This window comes from Pseudophryne corroboree, unplaced genomic scaffold (assembly GCF_028390025.1).
Source record: "Pseudophryne corroboree isolate aPseCor3 unplaced genomic scaffold, aPseCor3.hap2 scaffold_383, whole genome shotgun sequence".
NCBI classification, from domain to species: domain Eukaryota; kingdom Metazoa; phylum Chordata; class Amphibia; order Anura; family Myobatrachidae; genus Pseudophryne; species Pseudophryne corroboree.
In genome coordinates this window covers 265,576-289,969 of record NW_026970030.1, presented here as the reverse complement: position 1 = coordinate 289,969, position 24,394 = coordinate 265,576, and the positions used below count along the sequence as shown (strand labels likewise).

General features: G+C 42.8%; 1 non-coding gene across 1 annotated transcript; it reads left to right on the top strand.

Annotated features, from left to right (window-relative positions):
- The first annotated feature begins 22,342 nt into the window (after positions 1 to 22,342).
- Positions 22,343 to 22,416, top strand: TRNAS-ACU (transfer RNA serine (anticodon ACU)). Its single transcript has one exon. It is a non-coding gene; the product is annotated as a tRNA-Ser (tRNA).
- The last annotated feature ends 1,978 nt before the right edge of the window (positions 22,417 to 24,394 follow it).

Below are 24,394 nucleotides of genomic sequence, written 5' to 3'. Positions count from 1 at the left end.
TTTTAAACTAGGGACAATTTCCAGATACTTTTCTTTATAACTGAGATTGCCCCCTGGAACTTCACATCAGTTGACAACTATGCATGAGTAGGCAGTGCTTGCTCTGGATCTGCCCACCCATTTATGTGCCATCATAAAAGAAAGCACAACTGACAGTTATCCTGGGCGTACACTACACAATTATCTGTCAGGCTATCTATCCAGTCTGGATGGATGGAATGAAAATCTGGTAATGTATAGGAGCAAATGTCAATTAACCATTTGCTCCCAAACACTAGAAAAGTGGTCAAAAATGGTCATTACACAAATTGGTTAAACCCAAAATTTAACCAATTTGTTTAGGGGACCATTTTTGTCCATTTTCTAGTGTTTGAGAGTAAATCGTTGATGGTCATTTGCTCACATAGATAACCGGATTTCTATTCCAACCAGCAAGTGTTGGAGATATGGTCTGCCAGATTACATAATGCATACCAGAGCCATAACTAGATTTTTTGGTGCCCTGTGACAGATAATTATATGCCCCCCCCCCCCCCCCCTCCCCATTTTTGCAATATGGACAAAAGGCGCATGCCTTGTGGGGAAGGGGCATAACAAGATTGGTCTCAGAGAAAGCACATGAGATTTGAAGATATATCTAGTATACTTGACACTCAATGGTTTGTGGTATTGCCGGGGTGCCCTCCTTAAATGCATATACAGTCACACATGGCGTGTTTGTGCAAATGGCATATCAGCAGTCAGCACTAACTGGTGACATGCCATTTGTACAAGTAAGCCATGTGTGACTAATATATAAACATACTTTATTAAATAACACCTCAAACTATCATACCCAGGATTCAAACCTATAACCTGTTGAATTCTAATCAAATACCCTACCCATTGAGCTACTTGATCCTGCATCTATTCTAACCTCCAAAAACAGATTCAGTTGCATTTTCCAGCGTGTTTTGTTTGCGCCTTTGCAAATGTCTTACATCGACAAACTTATTTAGTACTATTTTGCAAATAGGGTTACATTGTCGCAACATTGTGTTCCCTAATTGCTTGATTTTTTTAAATGCAACAATTGATAAAGACACCTGATAATTGCTCTGTGGAGTCTTATTTTGTGTCTACTTCTTATCTACATTTAATTCCCTACCTCTAATCAAGGCATTTTTAAATGCTGGGGGCTGCCAGGACGTGAGGCCTACCTAGACTTTAGATCTGAATTTGAATGTACTTGTGAACTAACTTAATTTCCTACTTCTAAATTCATTCCTAAATTCACTACTTACATTAATCCTGTAGTTGGGCATTTTGAACCTTCAATTGTGGGCATTGTTTTGTGTCCAGACCAGCAGCTGGTGGTGTGCATTTGCTGGAAAGGCATCGAAGACCTCCGATATGCTGCATCTCCTGATGTGTGTCTCCCTCAAGTGGCTGTCAGCAAATGCATGCTAGACACCCCATTCCAAGCTGATTGTGACATCACGGAACATGCATCATAGAACAGGCATGCTAGAATATGGGTCTTCAACCTGCGACCCTCCAGCTGCTGTGGAACTACATATACCAGCATGCCCTGCCTCAGTTTTAGCATACCTTAATAGCAAAACTGTGGCAGGGCATGCTGGGATGTGTAGTTTCACAGCAGCTGGAGGGCCACAGGATGAAGACCCATGTGCTAGAGCCAAGCCACAGGTACATTGAATGCTAGCAAGCTGAATGTTTAAATCATTTTTGTTCCGCAGCATTCCAATGCGGAAGATTCCATGGAACCAGAGATTATTCCATTGAGAAGGACATGCTGCCTGGATGACTGCACTGTGCAAATTAAATCACGGAGCCAGTTGGCTTGTGGGTGGCTCTGGTGACTGGGTGGTTGGGTGGGCGGTGTGTCGGAGGTGAAGCACATGCAAATGAATGTGTATCATCCAGCTAGTGAGAGTGAAAACTCATGCAGGAGTGTGCCTGCTTGTCAGTGGGTTATGCACCTTGCCAGGCGTCAAATCTACATGGAGCAGCTGGAGGGGACAAGAGCAGGTTTGCAAAATATAGATAGAAGAGCATATATGCTGGCGCATTCTCCATGATTGTGTCAGCTTATGTTTTGGTGCACTGCACTTTCCTTCACTAAGTTTTAGCCATTTTGGTTAAACGCAAGTGTAGTGGCTTCTCGCCCTTTTGGCTGTGATCTTGTATCGTGGTTGAAGAGTCTGCTGGAGGGATTGTTTTCTTCATTGGCGAGAGACTGAAGATATTCCAGGATGGAAGGCTTGGGAACACTATCCGTTTTTCAGTTGTGGAAGAGTTGAAAGACCGGATTGGACTACATTCTATAGTAAAGGATATCTTTGTATTTATTAATCCTCCCTTTATATGTGTCTGTCTTTCAATAAAGCTTCGGGCTTGTGATTCCCTCACCCTCTTACACTCCACACCCATAGCCTTATTAACTGTTGTATTATTGTATTGTTTAAATGTATAGTGCAGTTCATGATTTATAGTGTAGGCTGGCCTGTGCTGTAGTTCTTGAACTGTACTATACCGACAGCATTTGTATTGTGTTTTGGCTGTGCTGCAACACGGTACTTATGTGTGTAATGTTTATGTATGTTTTTTTGCTTCTTTATGTCAATAAAGACTGCTTTTTCAATCCAATATCTGAAAACAATCAATGTTTATCTTTGATGGCAATAGAAGTGGTATGATATTTGCTGCTTTTGAAAGGCAATATCTGATATGTCCCCTATCTGGGAACCATATATTAAATGGCTTTTCAGAAAAGGGAGATGGGAGAAGAGCTTTCAGTACTTGTAGGACCGATGCTCATTTCCTATTCTAGCCTCCAAAAACAGATTCAGTTGCATTTTCCAGCGTGTTTTGGATGCGCCTTTGCAAATGTCTTACATCGACAAACTTATTTAGTACTATTTTGCAAATAGGGTTACATTGTTGCAACATTGTGTTCCCTAATTGCTTGATTTTTTAAATGCAACAATTGATAAAGACACCTGATAACTGCTCTGTGGAGTCTTATTTTGTGTCTACTTCTTATCTACATTTAATTCTCTACCTCTAATCAAGGCATTTTTAAATGCTGGGGGCTGCCAGGACGTGAGGCCTACCTAGACTTTAGATCTGAATTTGAATGTACTTGTGAACTAACTTAATTTCCTACTTCTAAATTCATTCCTAAATTCACTACTTACATGAATCCTGTAGTTGGGCATTTTGGGACTCCGATTGTGGGCATTGTTTTGTGTCCAGACCAGCAGCAGGTGGTGTGCATTTGCTGGAAAGGCATCGAAGACCTCCGATATGCTGCATCTCCTGATGTGTGTCTCCCTCAAGTGTCTGTCAGCAAATGCCTGCTAGACACCCCATTCCAAGCTGATTGTGACATCACGGTACATGCATCATAGAACAGACATGCTAGAACATGGGTCTTCAACCTGCGACCCTCCAGCTGCTGTGGAACTACACATCCCAGCATGCCCTGCCTCAGTTTTAGCATACCTTAATAGCAAAACTGTGGCAGGGCATGCTGGGATGTGTAGTTTCACAGCAGCTGGAGGGCCACAGGATGAAGACCCATGTGCTAGAGCCAAGCCGCAGGTACATTGAATGCCAGCAAGCTGAATATTTAAATCCTTTTTGTTCCGCAGCATTCCAATGTGGAAGATTCCATGGAACCAGAGATCCTTCCATTGAGAAGGACATGCTGCCTGGATGACTACACTGTGCAAATTAAATCACGGAGCCAGTTGGTTTGTGGGTGGCTCTGGTGACTGGGTGGTTGGGTGGGTGGTGTGTCGGAGGTGGAGCACATGCAAATGATTGTGTATCATCCAGCTAGTGAGAGAGAAAACTCATGCAGGAGTGTGCCTGCTTGTCAGTGGGTTATGCACCTTGCCAGACGTCAAATCTACATAGAGCAGCTGGAGGGGACAAGAGCAGGTTTGCAAAATATAGATAGAAGAGCATATATGCTGGCACATTCTCCATGATTGTGTCAGCTTATGTTTTGGTGCACTGCACTTTCCTCCACTAAGTTTTAGCCATTTTTGTTAAGCTCAAGTGTAGTTGCTTCTCTGCCTTTTGGCTGTGATCTTGTATCGTGGTTGAAGGGTCTGCTGGAGGGAGGGATTGTTTTCTTCATTGGCGAAAGACCAAAGATATTCCAGGATGGAAGGCTTGGGAACACTATCCGTTTTTCAGTTGTGGAAGAGCACAGACGTCGGATTGGACTACATTCTATAGTAAAGGATACCTTTCTATTTATTGCCCCTCCCCTTATATGTGTCTGTGTTACAATAAAGCTTTGGTCTTGTGATTCCCTCACCCTCTTACACTCCACACACATAGCCTTATTAACTGTTGTATTATTGTATAGTTTAAATGTATAGTGCAGTTCATGATTTATAGTGTAGGCTGGCCTGTGCTGTAGTTCTTGAACTGTACTATACCGACAGCATTTGTATTGTGTTTTGGCTGTGCTGCAACACAGTACTTATGTGTGTAATGTTTATGTATGTTTTTTTGCTTCTTTATGTCAATAAAGACTGCTTTTTCAATCCAATATCTGAAAACAATCAATGTTTATCTTTGATGGCAATAGAAGTGGTATGATATTTGCTGCTTTTGAAAGGCAATATCTGATACGTCCCCTATCTGGGAACCATATATTAAATGGCTTTTCAGAAAAGGAAGATGGTAGAAGAGCTTTCAGTACTTGTTGGACCGATGCACATTTCCTATTCTAGCCTCCAAAAACAGATTCAGTTGCATTTTCCAGTGTGTTTTAAATGCGCCTTTGCAAATGTCTTACATCGACAAACTTATTTAGTACTATTTTGCAAATAGGGTTACATTGTTGCAACATTGTGTTCCCTAATTGCTTGACTTTTTAAATGCAACAATTGATAAAGACACCTGATAACTGCTCTGTGGAGTCTTATTTTGCGTCTACTTCTTATCTACATTTAATTCCCTACCTCTAATCAAGGCATTTTTAAATGCTGGGGGCTGCCAGGACGTGAGGCCTACCTAGACTTTAGATCTGAATTTGAATGTACTTGTGAACTAACTTAATTTCCTACTTCTAAATTCATTCCTAAATTCACTACTTACATGAATCCTGTAGTTGGGCATTTTGGGACTTCGATTGTGGGCATTGTTTTGTGTCCAGACCAGCAGCAGGTGGTGTGCATTTGCTGGAAAGGCATCGAAGACCTCTGATATGCTGCATCTCCTGATGTGTGTCTACCTCAAGTGGCTGTCAGCAAATGCCTGCTAGATACCCCATTCCAAGCTGATTGTGACTTCACGGAACATGCATCATAGAACAGGCATGCTAGAACATGGGTCTTCAACCTGCGACCCTCCAGCTGCTGTGGGACTACACATCCCAGCATGCCCTGCCTCAGTTTTAGCATACCTTAATAGCAAAACTGTGGCAGGGCATGCTGGGATGTGTAGTTTCACAGCAGCTGGAGGGCCGCAGGATGAAGACCCATGTGCTAGAGCCAAGCCGCAGGTACATTGAATGCTAGCAAGCTGAATGTTTAAATCCTTTTTGTTCCGCAGCATTCCAATGCGGAAGATTCCATGGAACCAGAGATTATTCCATTGAGAAGGACATGCTGCCTGGATGACTGCACTGTGCAAATTAAGTCACGAAGCCAGTTGGCTTGTGGGTGGCTCTGGTGACTGGGTGGTTGGGTGGGCGGTGTGTCGGAGGTGGAGCACATGCAAATGAATGTGTATCATCCAGCTAGTGAGAGTGAAAACTCATGCAGGAGTGTGCCTGCTTGTCAGTGGGTTATGCACCTTGCCAGACGTCAAATCTACATGGAGCAGCTGGAGGGGACAAGAGCAGGTTTGCAAAATATAGATAGAAGAGCATATATGCTGGCGCATTCTCCATGATTGTGTCAGCTTATGTTTTGGTGCACTGCACTTTCCTCCACTAAGTTTTAGCTATTTTGGTTAAATGCAAGCGTAGTTGCTTCTCGCCCTTTTGGCTGTGATCTTGTATCGTGGTTGAAGAGTCTGCTGGAGGGATTGTTTTCTTCATTGGCGAGAGACTGAAGATATTCCAGGATGGAAGGCTTGGGAACACTATCCGTTTTTAAGTTGTGGAAGAGTTGAAAGACCGGATTGGACTACATTCTATAGTAAAGGATATCTTTGTATTTATTAATCCTCCCTTTATATGTGTCTGTCTTTCAATAAAGCTTCGGGCTTGTGATTCCCTCACCCTCTTACACTCCACACCCATAGCCTTATTAACTGTTGTATTATTGTATTGTTTAAATGTATAGTGCAGTTCATGATTTATAGTGTAGGCTGGCCTGTGCTGTAGTTCTTGAACTGTACTATACCGACAGCATTTGTATTGTGTTTTATCTGTGCTGCAACACAGTACTTATGTGTGTAATGTTTGTCAAAGTCAGAAAAATATCACTATGCACACTGCCATATTGGCACCTCATGCGAGTGCCTGTTGCACGTTCATGAGCCCTGCCGTGCGTGCGCATACTCGCCGTTGCGGGCACCCGCGGGCGCATGGTGTGCGCATTTACGGTAAAGTTTATGTGCGTCTAGCGGGCGACTCGTTCATAACATATTTTAACTGTATAATGTATTTTGTAGATCATGGTCCCTTTGATAGATTCTGAAAGTTTAGTTAATGTAGCATGTTCATGGACAGAGAGATCCCTCTTTTTCTGATACAAGGGGTCAGACAAGGATTATACAGTGGTGTTTAGTATCCATCGGAAGAGTATTTAATTAGCAATATTCCGGTGTTGGTTTGGAGCAGATTAATCGCTCGTGCGAATAGTTATGGACATAAGAAGTTTATGTCCATTTACTATTATTTGCACTTACTTATCCATGCGGCGGGAAACCTAGTTTCCCACCCACCTGAGCAGTTGGAAGTAGTCACAGCCCACCTGTATGAACCAACCTATGACCTTTTGTTTTAGTGCGAAGACGAATTCCTGTGTCCAATGAACAATGAGATTGTAGGGACCATTGAATTGTATTGTGTGTGGGGCATAAATAGACAAGCCGATTACATCCAGCTCTCACTCTTCAATGGTTCTCATTGCTGATAATCGGGAGCTGGATGTCCAGAGGCGCATGCGATCGTTCCCCTTTGTGCGTAAGTTTTTCTCCGCAATCATATTGTCTTTCTTGTTATTCTGAGCCATATCTCTCTCTCTTCTCTTTCTCTCTCGTTTCTCTTATATAGTTATTGTACTGATATTGTATTTCATGTGTAGTTATCTGGTTAGGTAGTCTATGTTATATTGGTAGTGTATGACTTGTATTGTAATATTCTTTTTGAACGTTCATTCATTTCCTTAAAAGGCGTTAGACCCTTAGACCGGTATTGTGTGTTCATTGTATTGCAGTGGGTAATAGGAGCGTCTCTATCGCTCAAATAGTTTTAGCGTAATCCCGCTTACAAAGTGTTGCATTCTCATCTTATCACTACACCAAGGGTTACTGCATAATACACTGTTTTATGGTATTGTTATAAGGGTTTAACATTGTGAGCGTCTGCGCCGCTGGTGATCTCCTCGTGGTCCCGAGCGTCCGCTACGCTATAGTGAATCATTACGTTAGTCGGCAGACAATAGCGGGCCTGCCTGCGATCCCTTGGCCGTGAGCGAACGTGGCGCTTGAGCGTCTCGACTACGGCTAAGCGATTGTTACGCAACGTGCGTACCCTTACGGTACTCCATACGTTAATAGCGTACAGTGTTCTTAGGCCTCTTAAAGGGTTTTAAGTAAGATAAATATGTAGCTTTATCAATTGGCGGCTCGTCCGTCCTTCACATATCTGCACTAGGTAATTTCAGCAGACATTATCCATCAGCAAAGGGCGGGAGATCATATTCCTCGTAGTGCTGTCTGGATAAGCGTCTGCTTCGCTTAGTAAAGGGTGCTGAGGGAATCCGGAACCGGAGGTAAGAACAACACGCTAGTGTCTTTTAAAACTGTTTATTTCTGTCTTGCGTACGCACGCACGCACATATCTGCATTTGTTTTCATTCGTGTATTTTCATATATCACTCTTCTGTTTGCCATTCTATAATTGATAAAACGTGCTAAGAGAGATCTGCCGCTATTTCATAGTTAAAGTATAAAAGTAATACATTAAGAGATAAATTGCAAAACACACACGCAGCTCTGCCTAAAGATACAAGGAGAGATTGGTGTGGTGTTCGGTAGATGATCGAGGATCATCTACATTGATAAACGTGTACATTGTGTTACGGTGGATATTTGCTTTGTGTACACGTGTCTCTAACAAAGGGTGAGACTCGCGTACGCAACTCAAAGGCCGACGCACGCAGCGTATATTACGCAACGGAGCGTCCGGGTACGCCCACGTAACTCAAATCACACGCTAGTGTTATTGTAACAGGCGAAAAGGTGGCAACGCGATAAATAGCGCAAATCTATTTTAGTGTCCGAAACTTAGATTAACAGATCCTTCTCCAAATTTACAACACATCTGGTCTAAAGGAAAGAAAATTTCTGCGCAGAAATAGAAATAGAAACAAAAGTGTACATGTGGTGAGTGAGTGTTTGCATATATAAGTTTATACAATTTTTGAGGTTTGAACCACAGGAAGTCGAGTTCTCGCAGGGTACATACATGTAAGTGACGTGCATGGTGGCAAGGGAGGCATCCTTTGTTAAACATAAAATCTGAGCATTAGAGTACAGCAGACCAGGAGGTCTATTGTAGCACAGACCAGGAGGTCCGGAATTGACCAGGAGGTCCAGGTACAGCAGACTAAGAAGTCCGCTATAAATAGAGAAAAGAGCACAACCCAGGGGGTTGGTGCAGAACCCATATAGGCCAATAAAGCTCATGCTGAAGGAATTCGCAGCCGCAATTTTCGATTCCACTGGTTGCTCCGCACATAAGATTAGTTGCTTATGTGCTGAACAATTGTACCGCACGTAATTGTGTGCATTAGTAAATCTGACCAGTACCATTTGTGTACGAAACGGGTCACAAACACTATTTGTACATTCTGACGTGATTTGTGTAATTTTTTATTTTCTGAAGGGAAGTTCGCTGGTCACTCAGGAATTATCCAACAGCCAACAGTTACTGGAAAGGGTCAATGCTCTGCGGAACACACTCACATGTTCCAGTAAACGAAGGTTCATAGGGGCCCTGGGTCGAGTACGCCAGCACTAGGGCAGTGTGTAGGTCGTATTGGTCGGCGTGGGCGAGTGAGTGGGGTACTCGGTAAACCGCCACCGTCAGCCTATCGTGAACATTTTGGTTTTTGTAAGGGTTCGCTGAAGACCCTGATTGAAGGTCAGAGGTGGTGAAAGCAACACCTGCAAATCATGGGGGCCAATTGTTCAGGAAGGGGGCGATCAACCTCGGTTCGGGTTGATTCAGTAAACCGACCAATCGGGTCGGCAAGGTACGTAATGTGTGAAAAATACGGTTCACACACAGAGGTTTTATGTGATGAATGGGAGAGAATGACTGTGCATGACGGGGAGAAGTTCCCAAGAGTAGGCAGCTTTAGCCCAGAAGTGTTACAAAATCTAAGGAGGAGGATATGTCTCATTAAATCAACAAAGAGACGAATCAAACATTATGATTATTTGCAGTTATGGCAACAGGAGGGTGAAATACAGAGAGGATTGGCTCAGGCGGCGGGATCTAATCCTACCAGGAAACTGATAGCCACGGCCCCGCCGCCACCATACATATCAGGAGAGAAATTGGTTGCGGAGAATAACGCATTAGGGTGTAACAAACAAACACTTAGCAACTGTGTAAATGTTAATAAGTTAACCAATGCAAGTATTAACCCGTGCAAGTTGTACCCTGTTTTGAACTTTCCCCAGGAGTGTGATCAAGAGGACGAATCGGCAACCATATCGGCGCTCTCTCTAGCAGCCACCATATCAGAAACAACAGTAGGCACGGCCCAACCCATAAGATTAGTAACAAAGCCCCCTAGCGGAGGGACAGGTGAGGTCGTATCAACGGGTAAGTACGGCACCATACACTATGCTGAAACCATTTCACCACAGGCTGTAGAATCTACACAGAATGATGTTATTAAACTTGCTCCCGTTAGGGTAATAGCAGTTCCAAATGGGAAAACAGACACTACAGGAGTAACTCCTATCAGGAACATTGCCATGTACAGCCCGTTTTCCCGAATGGAATTAAGAACCATAGTGACTGAATTCCCTGATCCTAGAAAAGATCTAGTTGCTAGCCAGAAATACATCAGAGACCTAGGGAACACATTAGAGCCCAATAACAAAGACTGGCAGGTATTGCTGAGGGCTTGTTTACCCTCCAATGTCGACTCGGCTCAATTTTTAGCTGACTGTGGATTGGATCAGGATGTACCTCTTACAGATGTGTACAACAAAGACAATGTAAAAAGGATAAGTTTACAGTTAAAGGAGTATTTTCCAGCTGTAGTTAAATAAAACAAGATTTTCTCCATTAAACAAAAAGAGTCAGAAACTGCTGCAGAATATTTTCACAGGGCATTGCTAGATATGGCAAAGTACACAGGCATAGAGGACATTAAAACAAACATAAACCATCGAGAAGTAGCAGTATCTGTACTAATGGATGGTTTAAAAGAGGCATTAAAGACAAGGGTACAGACCACGCAACCATGTTGGCGAGGTTTGTCGGTGGCTACTTTGAGAGAGGCAGCTGTGGATCACGATCGGAATATCACCAGACACAGGGAATTACAAGGTGATAAGTTAATGGCTGTAAGTATACAGGCCCTGACCACAAGGCAGCCTTTGTATAGATCACCAAACCCTGTGGGTAAGTCAAATGTGGTAACCTGTTATTTTTGTCATAGAGAGGGACACTTTGCACGAGACTGTAAATCAAGAAACATACAAAATCCTTATCAACCCCCTAGACAGCGACACGACACACGACATTGGGAGCAGGGTCCGCAGAAACGGAGTTATGAGCCACATGCAGGGGAAACAAAAAGAGACCCCCCGAACAGAGACTGGCAAGCCTCTGGTAGTTCCCATTTAACCCCTTCACAAGTAGTTGCTGCCAGCGGGATTCAGGGAGGTCACCATACCCAATAGGGGTGGGGCCATACCTGTAATCTGCAGCCAGTAAAATTGATTGCAAGTCTTGGTAGTGAACCCGAAATTGCAATTAATGTAGCTGGTAAATCATTAAACTTTCTTGTAGATACGGGAGCGGCCAAATCAGTGATAAATTCGACAGTGGGCATGAGAACCACTGGTAAGACAATTCCAGCCATAGGAGTAACGGGAGTAGTCCAGCATTACCCTGTTAGCAAACCAGCCGAGATTACAATAGGGCCTTTACATACCAAGCATTCCTTTTTGCTGGCTGCATCGGCCCCAACGAATCTCCTGGGAAGAGACTTATTATGTAAAATGGGGTGCGTCATTTATTGTACTCCTGAAGGTGTATTCTTGGACATACCTGAGAATCACGCTCAGGAAGTGCGAGACATGTTAGACTCCCCATCAAAATTAATGTCACATACCATTATGACAAATAGGACTCCATCCCAAGTAGAAGAAATGACATCCCAGATACCAGAGTCACTGTGGACTAAAGACGGACAAGACACTGGATTGATGGCAAACGTAGCTCCAGTAGTTGTGCAAGTAAAAGATGGTAGGATAGCTCCAAAAATCCCACAATACCCTCTGATGCCAGAGGTGGAGTTAGGAGTATACCCAGTAATAGAGCGCTTGCTACAACAGGGCATTCTGGTAAGAACGTCCAGCACTGCCAATAGTCCCATCTTCCCTGTGAAAAAGAGTGGGGGGAGGGGTTACCGGCTAGTGCAGGATCTAAGGGAGATTAACAAAATAGTTGAGAGTCAGTTCCCCGTAGTGCCAAATCCAGCTGTCATCCTTATGCAAATCCCTCCCACAGGCGAAATTTTTCACTGTTATTGACCTCTGCTCCGCTTTCTTTTCGGTACCTCTGCATCCTGATAGCCAATATTTGTTTGCATTTACATACAGAGGAGTCCAATACACATGGACTCGATTACCACAAGGTTTCATAGACAGTCCAAGTATATTTTCCCAGGCTTTGCATGATTGTTTACAGTCTTTCCAACCAGAGAGTGGATCAGTATTAATACAGTACGTGGATGATCTACTACTGTGTTCTGATTCAGTGGAAGCATCCCTGAAGGATACGAAACAGCTCCTGTTTCATCTTTCAGACACAGGACACAAGGTTTCCAAAGACAAGTTGCAATTATGCCAAACTAAAGTAAAATATTTGGGACACTGTCTAACACAAGGACTGAGACACCTGACCGCTGATAGAATTCAAGCAATTAGAGACATGACTCTGCCACAAACCCAGCAACAGATCAGAACATTTTTAGGAATGTGTGGGTATTGCCGTAACTGGATCCCAGGATTTTCCATTCTAGCATTACCTTTGCAGGAGATGGTTTCCTCAAACAAGCCTGATCGGATTTCGCACACAGACGAGTCCGAGATGGCATTTGAGAGACTTAAACAGTGCCTAACGCAGGCACCAGCATTAGGTATGCCAGACTGTGGGAAACCCTTTGAGCTGTACGGAACAGAAAGTGCTGGTTGCGCGGCAGGCGTCCTAACCCAAAAGCACGGTGATGCCAGCAGGCCAGTAGCATACTACAGCGCTCAGCTAGATACGGTAGCGCGATCCCTCCCCACATGCTTGCGAAGCGTTGCTGCGATAGCATTGCTAGTAACGAAAAGCGAAGATGTAGTGCTAGGTCACAACCTCACAATTCATACACCACATGCAGTGTCAGCCTTGCTAAATTCTGCCCAAACCAGGCACGTCTCATCAGCGAGGTTTACAAGATGGGAATTGGCACTAATGGCCCCCGTAAACATCACCATAAGGAGATGCAGTGCATTAAATCCTGCAACATATCTCCCAGGTGTGCCTGGACAGGCACAAAGGGTGGAGGATGAGAGTGGTGGGGACGGAGAATTTAATACAAAGGAGGACACACATGATTGTATGGAATATTTGACCCAAAATTTTACCGCAATGCCTGACATCAGTGACAACCCACTGGAAGATGTAGATCTGACCTTCTACACGGATGGTAGTTGTCACAGACAGTCGGACTCGGGAGACTTGTGTACTGGATACGCAGTCGTAGATGACCAAGGCACCATAGAAGCAGAACCGCTAGGCCCACCTCACTCAGCCCAGGTTGCTGAACTGGTCGCCCTAACCAGAGCATGTGAATTGGCTAAGGGCAAATCAGCCAATATCTACACCGACTCTAGATACGCATTCGGGGTAGTCCATGATTTCGGAGCCCTATGGCGCCTCAGAAATTTCATGACGGCAGCTGGTACACCAGTAGCGCATGCAGCTCACATCAAAAGGCTTCTAACAGCGATACAGGAACCCGACAGAGTGGCTGTTATCAAGTGTAAAGCACACACATATAGCCAGGACCCAGTATCACTTGGTAACAGCCGAGCAGACGAAGCTGCTAAGTTAGCAGCTGGTACCCCCAGACAGACAGACACCACACAATTGATGGTATTCTATACCATCAACACACAGAAGTTGTGTGAGATGCAAAATTTGTGTTCCACACAGGAAAAGGCAGTCTGAAGGCAAAAGGATATGGCCAGGAGTCCTCAGGACTCTGGACGGATGGACAAGGTAAACCAGTGGCCCCCAGAGCATATCTTCCATGTTTAGCTGAGGCAGCACATGGGCTGACTCATCTGGGCAAGGAGGGAATGTGTAAGTTGGTAAGAGCATATTGGTGCGCCCCAGGATTTTCATCCCATGCAGGTAAGAGAGCAATGTCATGCCTTACCTGTTTGAGAAAGAATATCGGAAAGGCAATACCAACAGAACCATCTCATATCCCACCTACAGGCGGACCTTTTCAGGTAATACAGATTGACTTTATCCAATTACCCCCTTGTCGAAATTTGAAATATGTACTTGTTTGTATAGATGTATTCTCAAATTAGGTCGAAGCATTTCCTGCGGCCACAAATACCGCTATGTTTACTGCTAAGAAAATTGTGCAGGAATTTGTATGTAGATATGGTATCCCTAGAATAATTGAAAGTGATAGGGGTACCCATTTTACAGGTGATGTCTTTCAAGGAATGTGTAAGTTGATGGGAATTGATAGCAAGCTGCACACTCCATACCGTCCACAGGCGAGTGCGAAGGTGGAAAGAGTGAACAGCACTATTAAAAATAAACTGAGCAAAGTTATGGCAGAAACAGGATTGACATGGCCAGAAGCTTTACCCATTGTACTATACAGCATCAGAACCACTCCCAGGTCCCCTCTTAATCTGTCTCACTTTGAAATCTTGTTTGGTCGACAACCGCATGTTATGATTAACCCTCAGGATGATTTGAAGTGTAACAATGAAGTGACTATAAAGTACCTGATTAACATGAGTAAACAGCTAAGGAATCAAAATGATAATTTGAAGTTGGTGATTCCTGATTTACCAGATAGTAATTGTCATGACATTGAACCTGGGGATTATGTAATGATACGGAATTTTCTACGCTCAGGTTGCCTTATTGACAGATGGGAAGGACCATACCAAGTCTTATTGACTAGCACTACAGCACTGAAGGTTGCCGAGAGAGAGACTTGGGTTCATTCGTCCCATTGTAAGAAGGTTGCTGATCCAGAGAGGTCCTGTGATAAGGAACAGACGGTAGAGGAAGTTGTATCACTGGAGTGTCTGTTCCAGGAGGACTGAGGCGGCACCTGAGCATTGAGAATCACAAGATCAAAAGCAGTTGTCGATCCCCCGTTTCCCTTTTATTGTTTTTCTCCACTTCCCATCCCCTCTCCCTCAAATTATTTTTCCCCCTTCTCATTCTTCTTCGTTTCCTCCTAAGATGGACTTGCCTCAAGAGACTGTGATCCGGATTTTCCTGTTGACCACGATGTTGACCAGAGCAGTCTGTTCCGGCGAGAGTACCATGGAGGTCGAGAGTGGTTCTGGAATGGGTTCTGATGACAGAGATGGAGGCGTAGTTTTCCGAGAACAACATAATCAACAAGCAAAGGCGAGTATCAGAAAACGATCCGATAGCATTGACCATAGAAGGAATTGTGAAGGATTGTTAGCAGAAGAAAACTGTATCTGTAGGCTCTGTGACAATGTAGTTGAGGATGGGTGCATCAAGAAATGCCAATCCAGTTTTAATATCCACATGGACCGGCATCCCTTGAGTGACTATCACTCCTTAGTGGGTAGCGTGTTAAATCAAACAGATTGTTGGGTATGCTCTCAAGTACCTCAAGGCCATAGTAAATCAGGCTTAGTACCATTTCCTTTAACGATAGGGGAGGTACTTGAGCTAAGTGGTGGGAGGCCGGTGGACAGGAGGTTTAATATCTCCAGTCCTCCTAGTTTGAAGCTCCACCAATATCATGTGGATAGATCCCTAATATGTTTTAACATTTCCAATCCCCGAAAGCCGGGAAATAGGGAAGTGTCATGGAGTAACCAAACCATGACCTTTTCATATAGAGCAGATAGAATGCCGACAGATACAGAGCTTATACGCCACATAGCCAGTAGAGGAAAATCTTTCCGATATAGGTATACCCTAGGAAGTAGGATTACGAGAGTTGGAGAGGTATCACCAGGATACTGTGCACATATCGTACAAGCTGATACGTGTACTAGACAGATGGGAGAATTAGGGTTAGGAGATTTCACATGGAAGATGTGTAATATGGTTATGTCCTACTCCGTCCCATATGTTCTCCCCGATAATGCATATTTCATATGCGGGAGGAAGGCGTATAAGTGGCTTGCCCCAAACTCTGAAGGATTGTGTTATATTGGAAAAGTACTGCCTGAAGTAATGACTGTATCACATGCCAAAATGAAAGATATACACCGTGTTGCCCAAGCTCCTTATACTCACACCCACTACGAGCACGTAGTTAAACGGCACCTGATAGAAAGAACAGAGCATCCGGCCTCTGACATGATCCATGAATACACCGGGATTCAGTTTCTACTTGCGTTAGACATCACTCGCACCGCCAGAGGAGTGTTGAATTATAAATACATATCTGCGCTCGCAAATTTGTTAGACAATATCACAGAAATGTATGATGACACGTTTAGGTATACTGGAAGAGAACTTCAAGCTTATAAAACAGAACTGGTTCAGCATAGAATGATTCTCAATTATCTCACGGCAGTGACAGGCGGATATTGTGTCACACTGGCAACGCAGTACGGCGTGAAATGCTGCACATATATAACGAATAGTACCGAGGACCCGGTCGAGGTCATAGACCAAAAGATGGACGATATTCTCCAATTAAAGTGGGAATTTCGCAGGAGACACAATCTCACCCTTGCTGCTGTGGGTAATGAGCTGACTGGTTGGGTGTCATGGTTGAACCCGCGAAATTGGTTCTCTGGTTTAGGAGAATGGGCTCAAGGAGTCATAATGGATGTAGGGAAGTTTCTCCTATGTATCTTAGGTGTTATCATAACGATTGGCTTGATATTTAGATGCGGTCAGGCTTTAATGAAGTGCAAACGTAGTACCAGGGTAATGAGTTTAAGGAGTGAGGAAATTGTAATTCCAATGGATTTGATTTATGACCAAACGGTAGAGGCAATGATGTGATGAAAATGCGATTATACGGTCCGTTTCTTTCACCTGTTTTTCCGTTTTCTCCAAGGTAAAAAGACCCACTTGGACGAGGAATTTGACGAGCCTGTATACAGACAACTGATGGATTAAAGAAGAAGTTTTGACAACCTTATACACAGATATTTGATGAACTATGCCATAGACCCCCAGTTTCCCTAGAAATTTTAAATTTACGCTAGCCCAACACTTTTTGTAAGTCTATGGACATTGACAAAGCTTTTGCACACACCTATTGGCAAAAGCCCAAAGAAGACTGCATTCAACAGACACCGAACAAGACTTCAACCGACAAATGTTCATTAACCTGACATAGAATACCACTGCATTTACCATAATTGTGTCTTATCTTCATCTCTACAACCTTCAGGTAATGACACACATAGTCGATAGGGAATACAGGCACAGATATCAGCAATCACATATTCCCCCATTCATGTATCATCAACTAAAATGTGCTTCCCCATTTTGTTACAACCACAGCCGAAAAGAGCTCGGTAAAGTTTGACAGCCCATCCACAGACCCGTACCACGGGATAAGAAGGAATTCAAATGTATACTTCGCAATACCTCGAAGCTTGATTTAAAACACGTACGGCACGATGATACATGACCCCCCAAACATGGATTCATACACACATGCTTCTGCTATCTCACTAGGTCATACCCTTTTCCTACCTTCTCCTCTCCTCCCCTACCCAACCATAGAAATATTTACACTTGACATATATTTTTCTCGTTTTGAAATGTTTTAGGAAGTGGCAGTTATTGTTGACTGCCAAAGGGTGGACTGTCAAAGTCAGAAAAATATCACTATGCACACTGCCATATTGGCACCTCATGCGAGTGCCTGTTGCACGTTCATGAGCCCTGCCGTGCGTGCGCATACTCGCCGTTGCGGGCACCCGCGGGCGCATGGTGTGCGCATTTACGGTAAAGTTTATGTGCGTCTAGCGGGCGACTCGTTCATAACATATTTTAACTGTATAATGTATTTTGTAGATCATGGTCCCTTTGATAGATTCTGAAAGTTTAGTTAATGTAGCATGTTCATGGACAGAGAGATCCCTCTTTTTCTGATACAAGGGGTCAGACAAGGATTATACAGTGGTGTTTAGTATCCATCGGAAGAGTATTTAATTAGCAATATTCCGGTGTTGGTTTGGAGCAGATTAATCGCTCGTGCGAATAGTTATGGACATAAGAAGTTTATGTCCATTTACTATTATTTGCACTTACTTATCCATGCGGCTGGAAACCTAGTTTCCCACCCACCTGAGCAGTTGGAAGTAGTCACAGCCCACCTGTATGAACCAACCTATGACCTTTTGTTTTAGTGCGAAGACGAATTCCTGTGTCCAATGAACAATGAGATTGTAGGGACCATTGAATTGTATTGTGTGTGGGGCATAAATAGACAAGCCGATCACATCCAGCTCTCACTCTTCAACTGTTCTCATTGCTGATAATCGGGAGCTGGATGTCCAGAGGCGCATGCGATCGTTCCCCTTTGTGCGTAAGTTTTTCTCCGCAATCATATTGTCTTTCTTGTTATTCTGAGCCATATCTCTCTCTCTTCTCTTTCTCTCTCGTTTCTCTTATATAGTTATTGTACTGATATTGTATTTCATGTGTAGTTATCTGGTTAGGTAGTCTATGTTATATTGGTAGTGTATGACTTGTATTGTAATATTCTTTTTGAACGTTCATTCATTTCCTTAAAAGGCGTTAGACCCTTAGACCGGTATTGTGTGTTAATTGTATTGCAGTGGGTAATAGGAGCGTCTCTATCGCTCAAATAGCTTTAGCGTAATCCCGCTTACAAAGTGTTGCATTCTCATCTTATCACTACACCAAGGGTTACTGCATAATACACTGTTTTATGGTATTGTTATAAAGGTTTAACATTGTGAGCGTCTGCGCCGCTGGTGATCTCCTCGTGGTCCCGAGCGTCCGCTACGCTATAGCGAATCATTACGTTAGTCGGCAGACAATAGCGGGCCTGCCTGCGATCCCTTGGCCATGAGCGAACGTGGCGCTTGAGCGTCTCGACTACGGCTAAGCGATTGTTACGCAACGTGCGTACCCTTACGGTACTCCATACGTTAATAGCGTACAGTGTTCTTAGGCCTCTTAAAGGGTTTTAAGTAAGATAAATATTTAGCTTTATCATATTTATGTATGTTTTTTTGCTTCTTTATGTCAATAAAGACTGCTTTTTCAATCCAATATCTGAAAACAATCAATGTTTATCTTTGATGGCAATAGAAGTGGTATGATATTTGCTGCTTTTGAAAGGCAATATCTGATATGTCCCCTATCTGGGAACCATATATTAAATGGCTTTTCAGAAAAGGGAGATGGTAGAAGAGCTTTCAGTACTTGTAGGACCGATGCACATTTCCTATTCTAGCCTCCAAAAACAGATTCAGTTGCATTTTCCAGCGTGTTTTGGATGCGCCTTTGCAAATGTCTTACATCGACAAACTTATTTAGTACTATTTTGCAAATAGGGTTACATTGTTGCAACATTGTGTTCCCTAATTGCTTGATTTTTTAAATGCAACAATTGATAAAGACACCTGATAACTGCTCTGTGGAGTCTTATTTTGTGTCTACTTTTTATCTACATTTAATTCTCTACCTCTAATCAAGGCATTTTTAAGTGCTGGGGGCTGCCAGGACGTGAGGCCTACCTAGACTTTAGATCTGAATTTGAATGTACTTGTGAACTAACTTAATTTCCTACTTCTAAATTCATTCCTAAATTCACTACTTACATGAATCCTGTAGTTGGGCATTTTGGGACTTCGATTGTGGGCATTGTTTTGTGTCCAGACCAGCAGCAGGTGGTGTGCATTTGCTGGAAAGGCATCGAAGACCTCCGATATGCTGCATCTCCTGATGTGTGTCTCCCTCAAGTGGCTGTCAGCAAATGCCTGCTAAACACCCCATTCCAAGCTGATTGTGACATCACGGTACATGCATCATAGAACAGGCATGCTAGAACATGGGTCTTCAACCTGCGACCCTCCAGCTGCTGTGGAACTACACATCCCAGCATGCCCTGCCTCAGTTTTAGCATACCTTAATAGCAAAACTGTGGCAGGGCATGCTGGGATGTGTAGTTTCACAGCAGCTGGAGGGCCACAGGATGAAGACCCATGTGCTAAAGCCAAGCCGCAGGTACATTGAATGCTAGCAAGCTGAATATTTAAATCCTTTTTATTCCGCAGCATTCCAATGTGGAAGATTCCATGGAACCAGAGATCCTTCCATTGAGAAGGACATGCTGCCTGGATGACTACACTGTGCAAATTAAATCACGGAGCCAGTTGGCTTGTGGGTGGCTCTGGTCACTGGGTGGTTGGGTGGGTGGTGTGTCGGAGGTGGAGCACATGCAAATGATTGTGTATCATCCAGCTAGTGAGAGAGAAAACTCATGCAGGAGTGTGCCTGCTTGTCAGTGGGTTATGCACCTTTCCAGACGTCAAATCTACATGGAGCAGCTGGAGAGGACAAGAGCAGGTTTGCAAAATATAGACAGAAGAGCTCTCCAGCCTAGTTTGCTGTCTGTTTCCACTTCTCTTTTCTTGAGCCGCTCCCTTCTATGCCCTTGCGCACTATCCTGACTTCTCCCATCTGCTTACTTTGTGCCTTCCAAAGCACAATGCGAACTACAGGTAGTGCTGCAGGGCCCACACCCTTTTACTTGCCATACAGAGCAGCTCTGGAGCTGTTACAGTGCCCAGCTTCTGCAAGAAATCAGCTTGAATGCTTCAGGGGCTGGGGCATAGCCAACATGAGCCCCACACCGAAGGAGGGTGGAGGTGTTTAATGCGAACTAGGGGTCATCCAAGCGCCGCAAAAGGCCGCCATGCCCTGCACGCCCCTTTTCTCTTTTCATATGCAGACGAGGGTTGAAGCCAACTTTGACCCACTGCTTGGATGACATCACCATATGCAAATCCATCTGCTGCAGGCCTTCCCCCAGGAATGCTTGCACTAGTTGTTGCATTTGGTTTGTTGTTTGGGGGTGCTTCAGTATTAGGCAGCCTTCTGCCCTCCCATGTTCATCTGAAAATATGTGTTCTCCCTGCAGTTGTTGTCCCCAGATGAGAGTTCCCTTGTGCTGCCTCAGTTGAATCTTCTTTACTTGACAGAGATGTGCCTGAGCAGCGGCCCTCCCCAGCCCTATCCCAAGTCATACTTGCTTTTTGGAGTTTGAGTGGAAGAGTTACAACAGGTTTCTGAAATTTCGATCATGTCTAAGAAGCCTTAATGGGACATGTGAAACCGTAAGGTTTTTTGTCTATGGAATATATATATATATATATGTATCTATCTATCTATCTATCTATCTATCTATCTATCTATCTATCTATCTATCTATCTATCTATCTATCTATCGTATGTGTGTGTATATATGTATCTTTCATGTATGTATGTATGTATGTATCTATCTTGTATGTATGTGTTCTATCTATCTATCTATCTATCTATCTATCTATCGTGTGTGTGATATATGTATGTATCTATCATGTATGTGTTATATGTATGTATCACACCTTCCTCTATACATACATATACATACATACATACATACATACATACATACATACATACATACATACACCTATATCTGTACGTACACTGACATACACACACCAACATCTATACATAAACACGCTGACCCCTAAACGTACACCAACGTACCCACATGTGAATCTATACATACATGTGCTGACACCTGGACATACACTGATGTACCCACACCTAACATCTATACATACACATGCTAACAACTGGACGTATACAGACGTACCCACATTTGCATCCATGCATATATAGATGTAGGTGTGTGTACGTCAGTGTACGTCCTGGTGTCAACGCGTGTATGTATAGATGCAGGTGTGGGTACGTCTGTGTATGTCCAGGTGTCAGAATGTGTATGTATAGATGCAGGTGTGGGAACGTCAGTGTAGGTTCAGGTGTCAGCGCGTGTATGTATAGATGCAGGTGCTTGTATGTCCAGATGTCAGTGCATGTATGTATAGATGCAAGTGTGGGTACGTCGGTGTATGTCCATTTGTCAGCGCGTGTATATATAGATGCAGGTGCTTGTATGTTGGTGTATGTCCAGGTGTCAGCATGTGTATGTATAGATGCAGGTGTGGGAATGTTGGTGTATGTCCAGGTGTCAGGGCGTGTATGTATGGATATTAGGTGTGGGTACATCAGTGTATGTCCAGGTGTTAGCGCATGTATGTATAGATGCAGGATAATAATCGCACAGCGTGCCCCCCGCCAACCACAAACCTCCCCCACCCCCCTGTATGACATAAACACCGCTAATTCCACTTACACACAATAATTTCAGTTTGCGACCAGGAGCCGGCAATGTATGTGCACCCAAATGAAGCCACTGTACATGCCCTGCAGGCTGCTATGTACTGCACAGGTGCAACAAATTTAAATGCCCTATCTTTAAAATGGGGCATATTTTACTAAATTAAAAAAACCTGTAACTTTCTGTAAAACCTTAACCTTAAAGTTTTTCTAGGAAACATTCTAGATGAATGCTTATTAGCCTTTGTCAGTATGTACTTTATGCAAAGTGTCTCTGTGGCGCAATCGGTTAGTGTGTCTGGCTACTAACCAAAAGGTTGGTGGTTCAATCCCACCCAGGGACATAATTGACCTTGTGATCAGGTTTTGGTGATAGTTAAGTAGACAAGTCAAAATTTCAAACCCCCTCTTATGGTGTAGGGTACCTGGCCTTCTCTGATGTAATCAGAGTTAGATTTGATTTAGTGATTTTATAAAAAAACAGCTAGGAAGCACAATTTAGCAATGGGTTGCAGAGAAAAAAATATGCTGGTAGAAAAATCCAATTGAGTGATTAAACAGCTCTTCATTTTCTGCCTTTATTTTTATGCTAACAAATTTGTTCTCTAAAAAGTGTCCACAAAGCCAAGTCTCTGATTAACACCTTTGTAGGGATGGTTTTTTACCTATAACTAAATTAAACTTGCTTCATTGGAAAGGCAGCAAGATGCATCCTCATTTCAATGTCTACTGAAATAATACAGGTTGACACCAGGAAACATTAACGCCACTGCATCCTTGCTGCTTTCTCATGTAGAAGTCTGTTTAATGTGAAAACAAGGTGACATCTAATTAGCACACAGGTAAGGAATTAAGAAAATCTTTATTTAAGGGTGAAGATGTTTCTCACAAAATCGTTGCCCCAATGCATCATTGAAATTCAAGCTGGAAAGATGATTTTAATATATCACAATGTACATTTTGTATTGCTCTTCTGGTGACAATGTAGTTTGTTTTTGTCAATTACCCTTTTAATAATAGGGTAAAGAAAATTAAGTGGATTTTTTAAAGAAAACTATACTGTCAATATACTATTAAAACAAATTAAAATGGTAAAAGTTATTGTACTTTAAGTAAAAATAAAAGAGCAAAAATATCAATCCCAGTTTTGATTACTTTAATTAACAAAAAAAAATGCATATAGCAAAGGATAGTTTCAATCTGCCTACCTCTGGGTTATGGGCCCAGCATGCTTCCATTGCAGTACTCTGCTGCACATGTAAGTGCAAGAGATCCTGAAGCACTCACTCATCATGGGAAAGTACCAATGTGTTTCTTCGTTGGTTGATGGAAGAAACATCTTACAAAAACTCTCCAGATTATTGACTTTTTAAAGTTTTTCTAGGAAACGTTCTAGATGTATGCTTATTAGCCTTTGTCAGTAAGTACTTTTTGCAAAGTGTCTCTGTGGCGCAATCGGTTAGTGTGTCCGACTACTAACCAAAAGGTTGGTGGTTCAATCCCACCCAGGGACGTAATTGACCTTGTTATCAGATTTTGGTGATCTTTAAGTAGACAAGTCAAAATTTCAAACCCCCTGTTATGGTGTAGGGTACCTGGCCTTCTCTGATGTAATCAGAGTTAGATTTGATTCATTGATTTTATAAAAACAGCTAGGAAGCACAATTTAGCAGTGGGTTGCAGAGAAAAAGAAATATGCTGGCAAAAAAAATCCAATTGAGTGATTAAACAGCTCTTCATTTTCTGGCTTTATTTTTATGCTAACAAATTTGTTCTCTGAAAAGTGTCCACAAAGCCAAGTCTCTGATTAACACCTTTGTAGGGATGGTTTTTCACCTATTACTAAATTAAACTTGCTTCATTGGAAAGGCAGCAAGATGCATCCGCATTTCAATGTCTACTGAAATAATACAGGTTGACACCAGGAAACATTAACGCCACTGCATCCTTGCTGCTTTCTCATGTGGAAGTCTGTTTAATGTGAAAACAAGGTGATATCTAATTAGCACACAGGTAAGGAATTAAGAAAATCTTTATTTAAGGGTGAAAATGTTTCTCACAAAATCGTTGCCCCAATGCATCATTGAAATTCAAGCTGGAAAGATGATTTTAATATATCACTTGTACATTTTGTATTGCTCTTCTGGTGACAATGTAGTTTGTTTTTGTCAATTACCATTTTAATAATAGGGTAAAGAAAATTAATGGATTTTTAAAAGAAAACAATACTTTCAATATGCTATTAAAACAAATTAAAATGGTAAAAGTTATTGTACTTTAATGAAAAATAAAAGAGCAAAAATATCAATCCCAGTTTTGGAT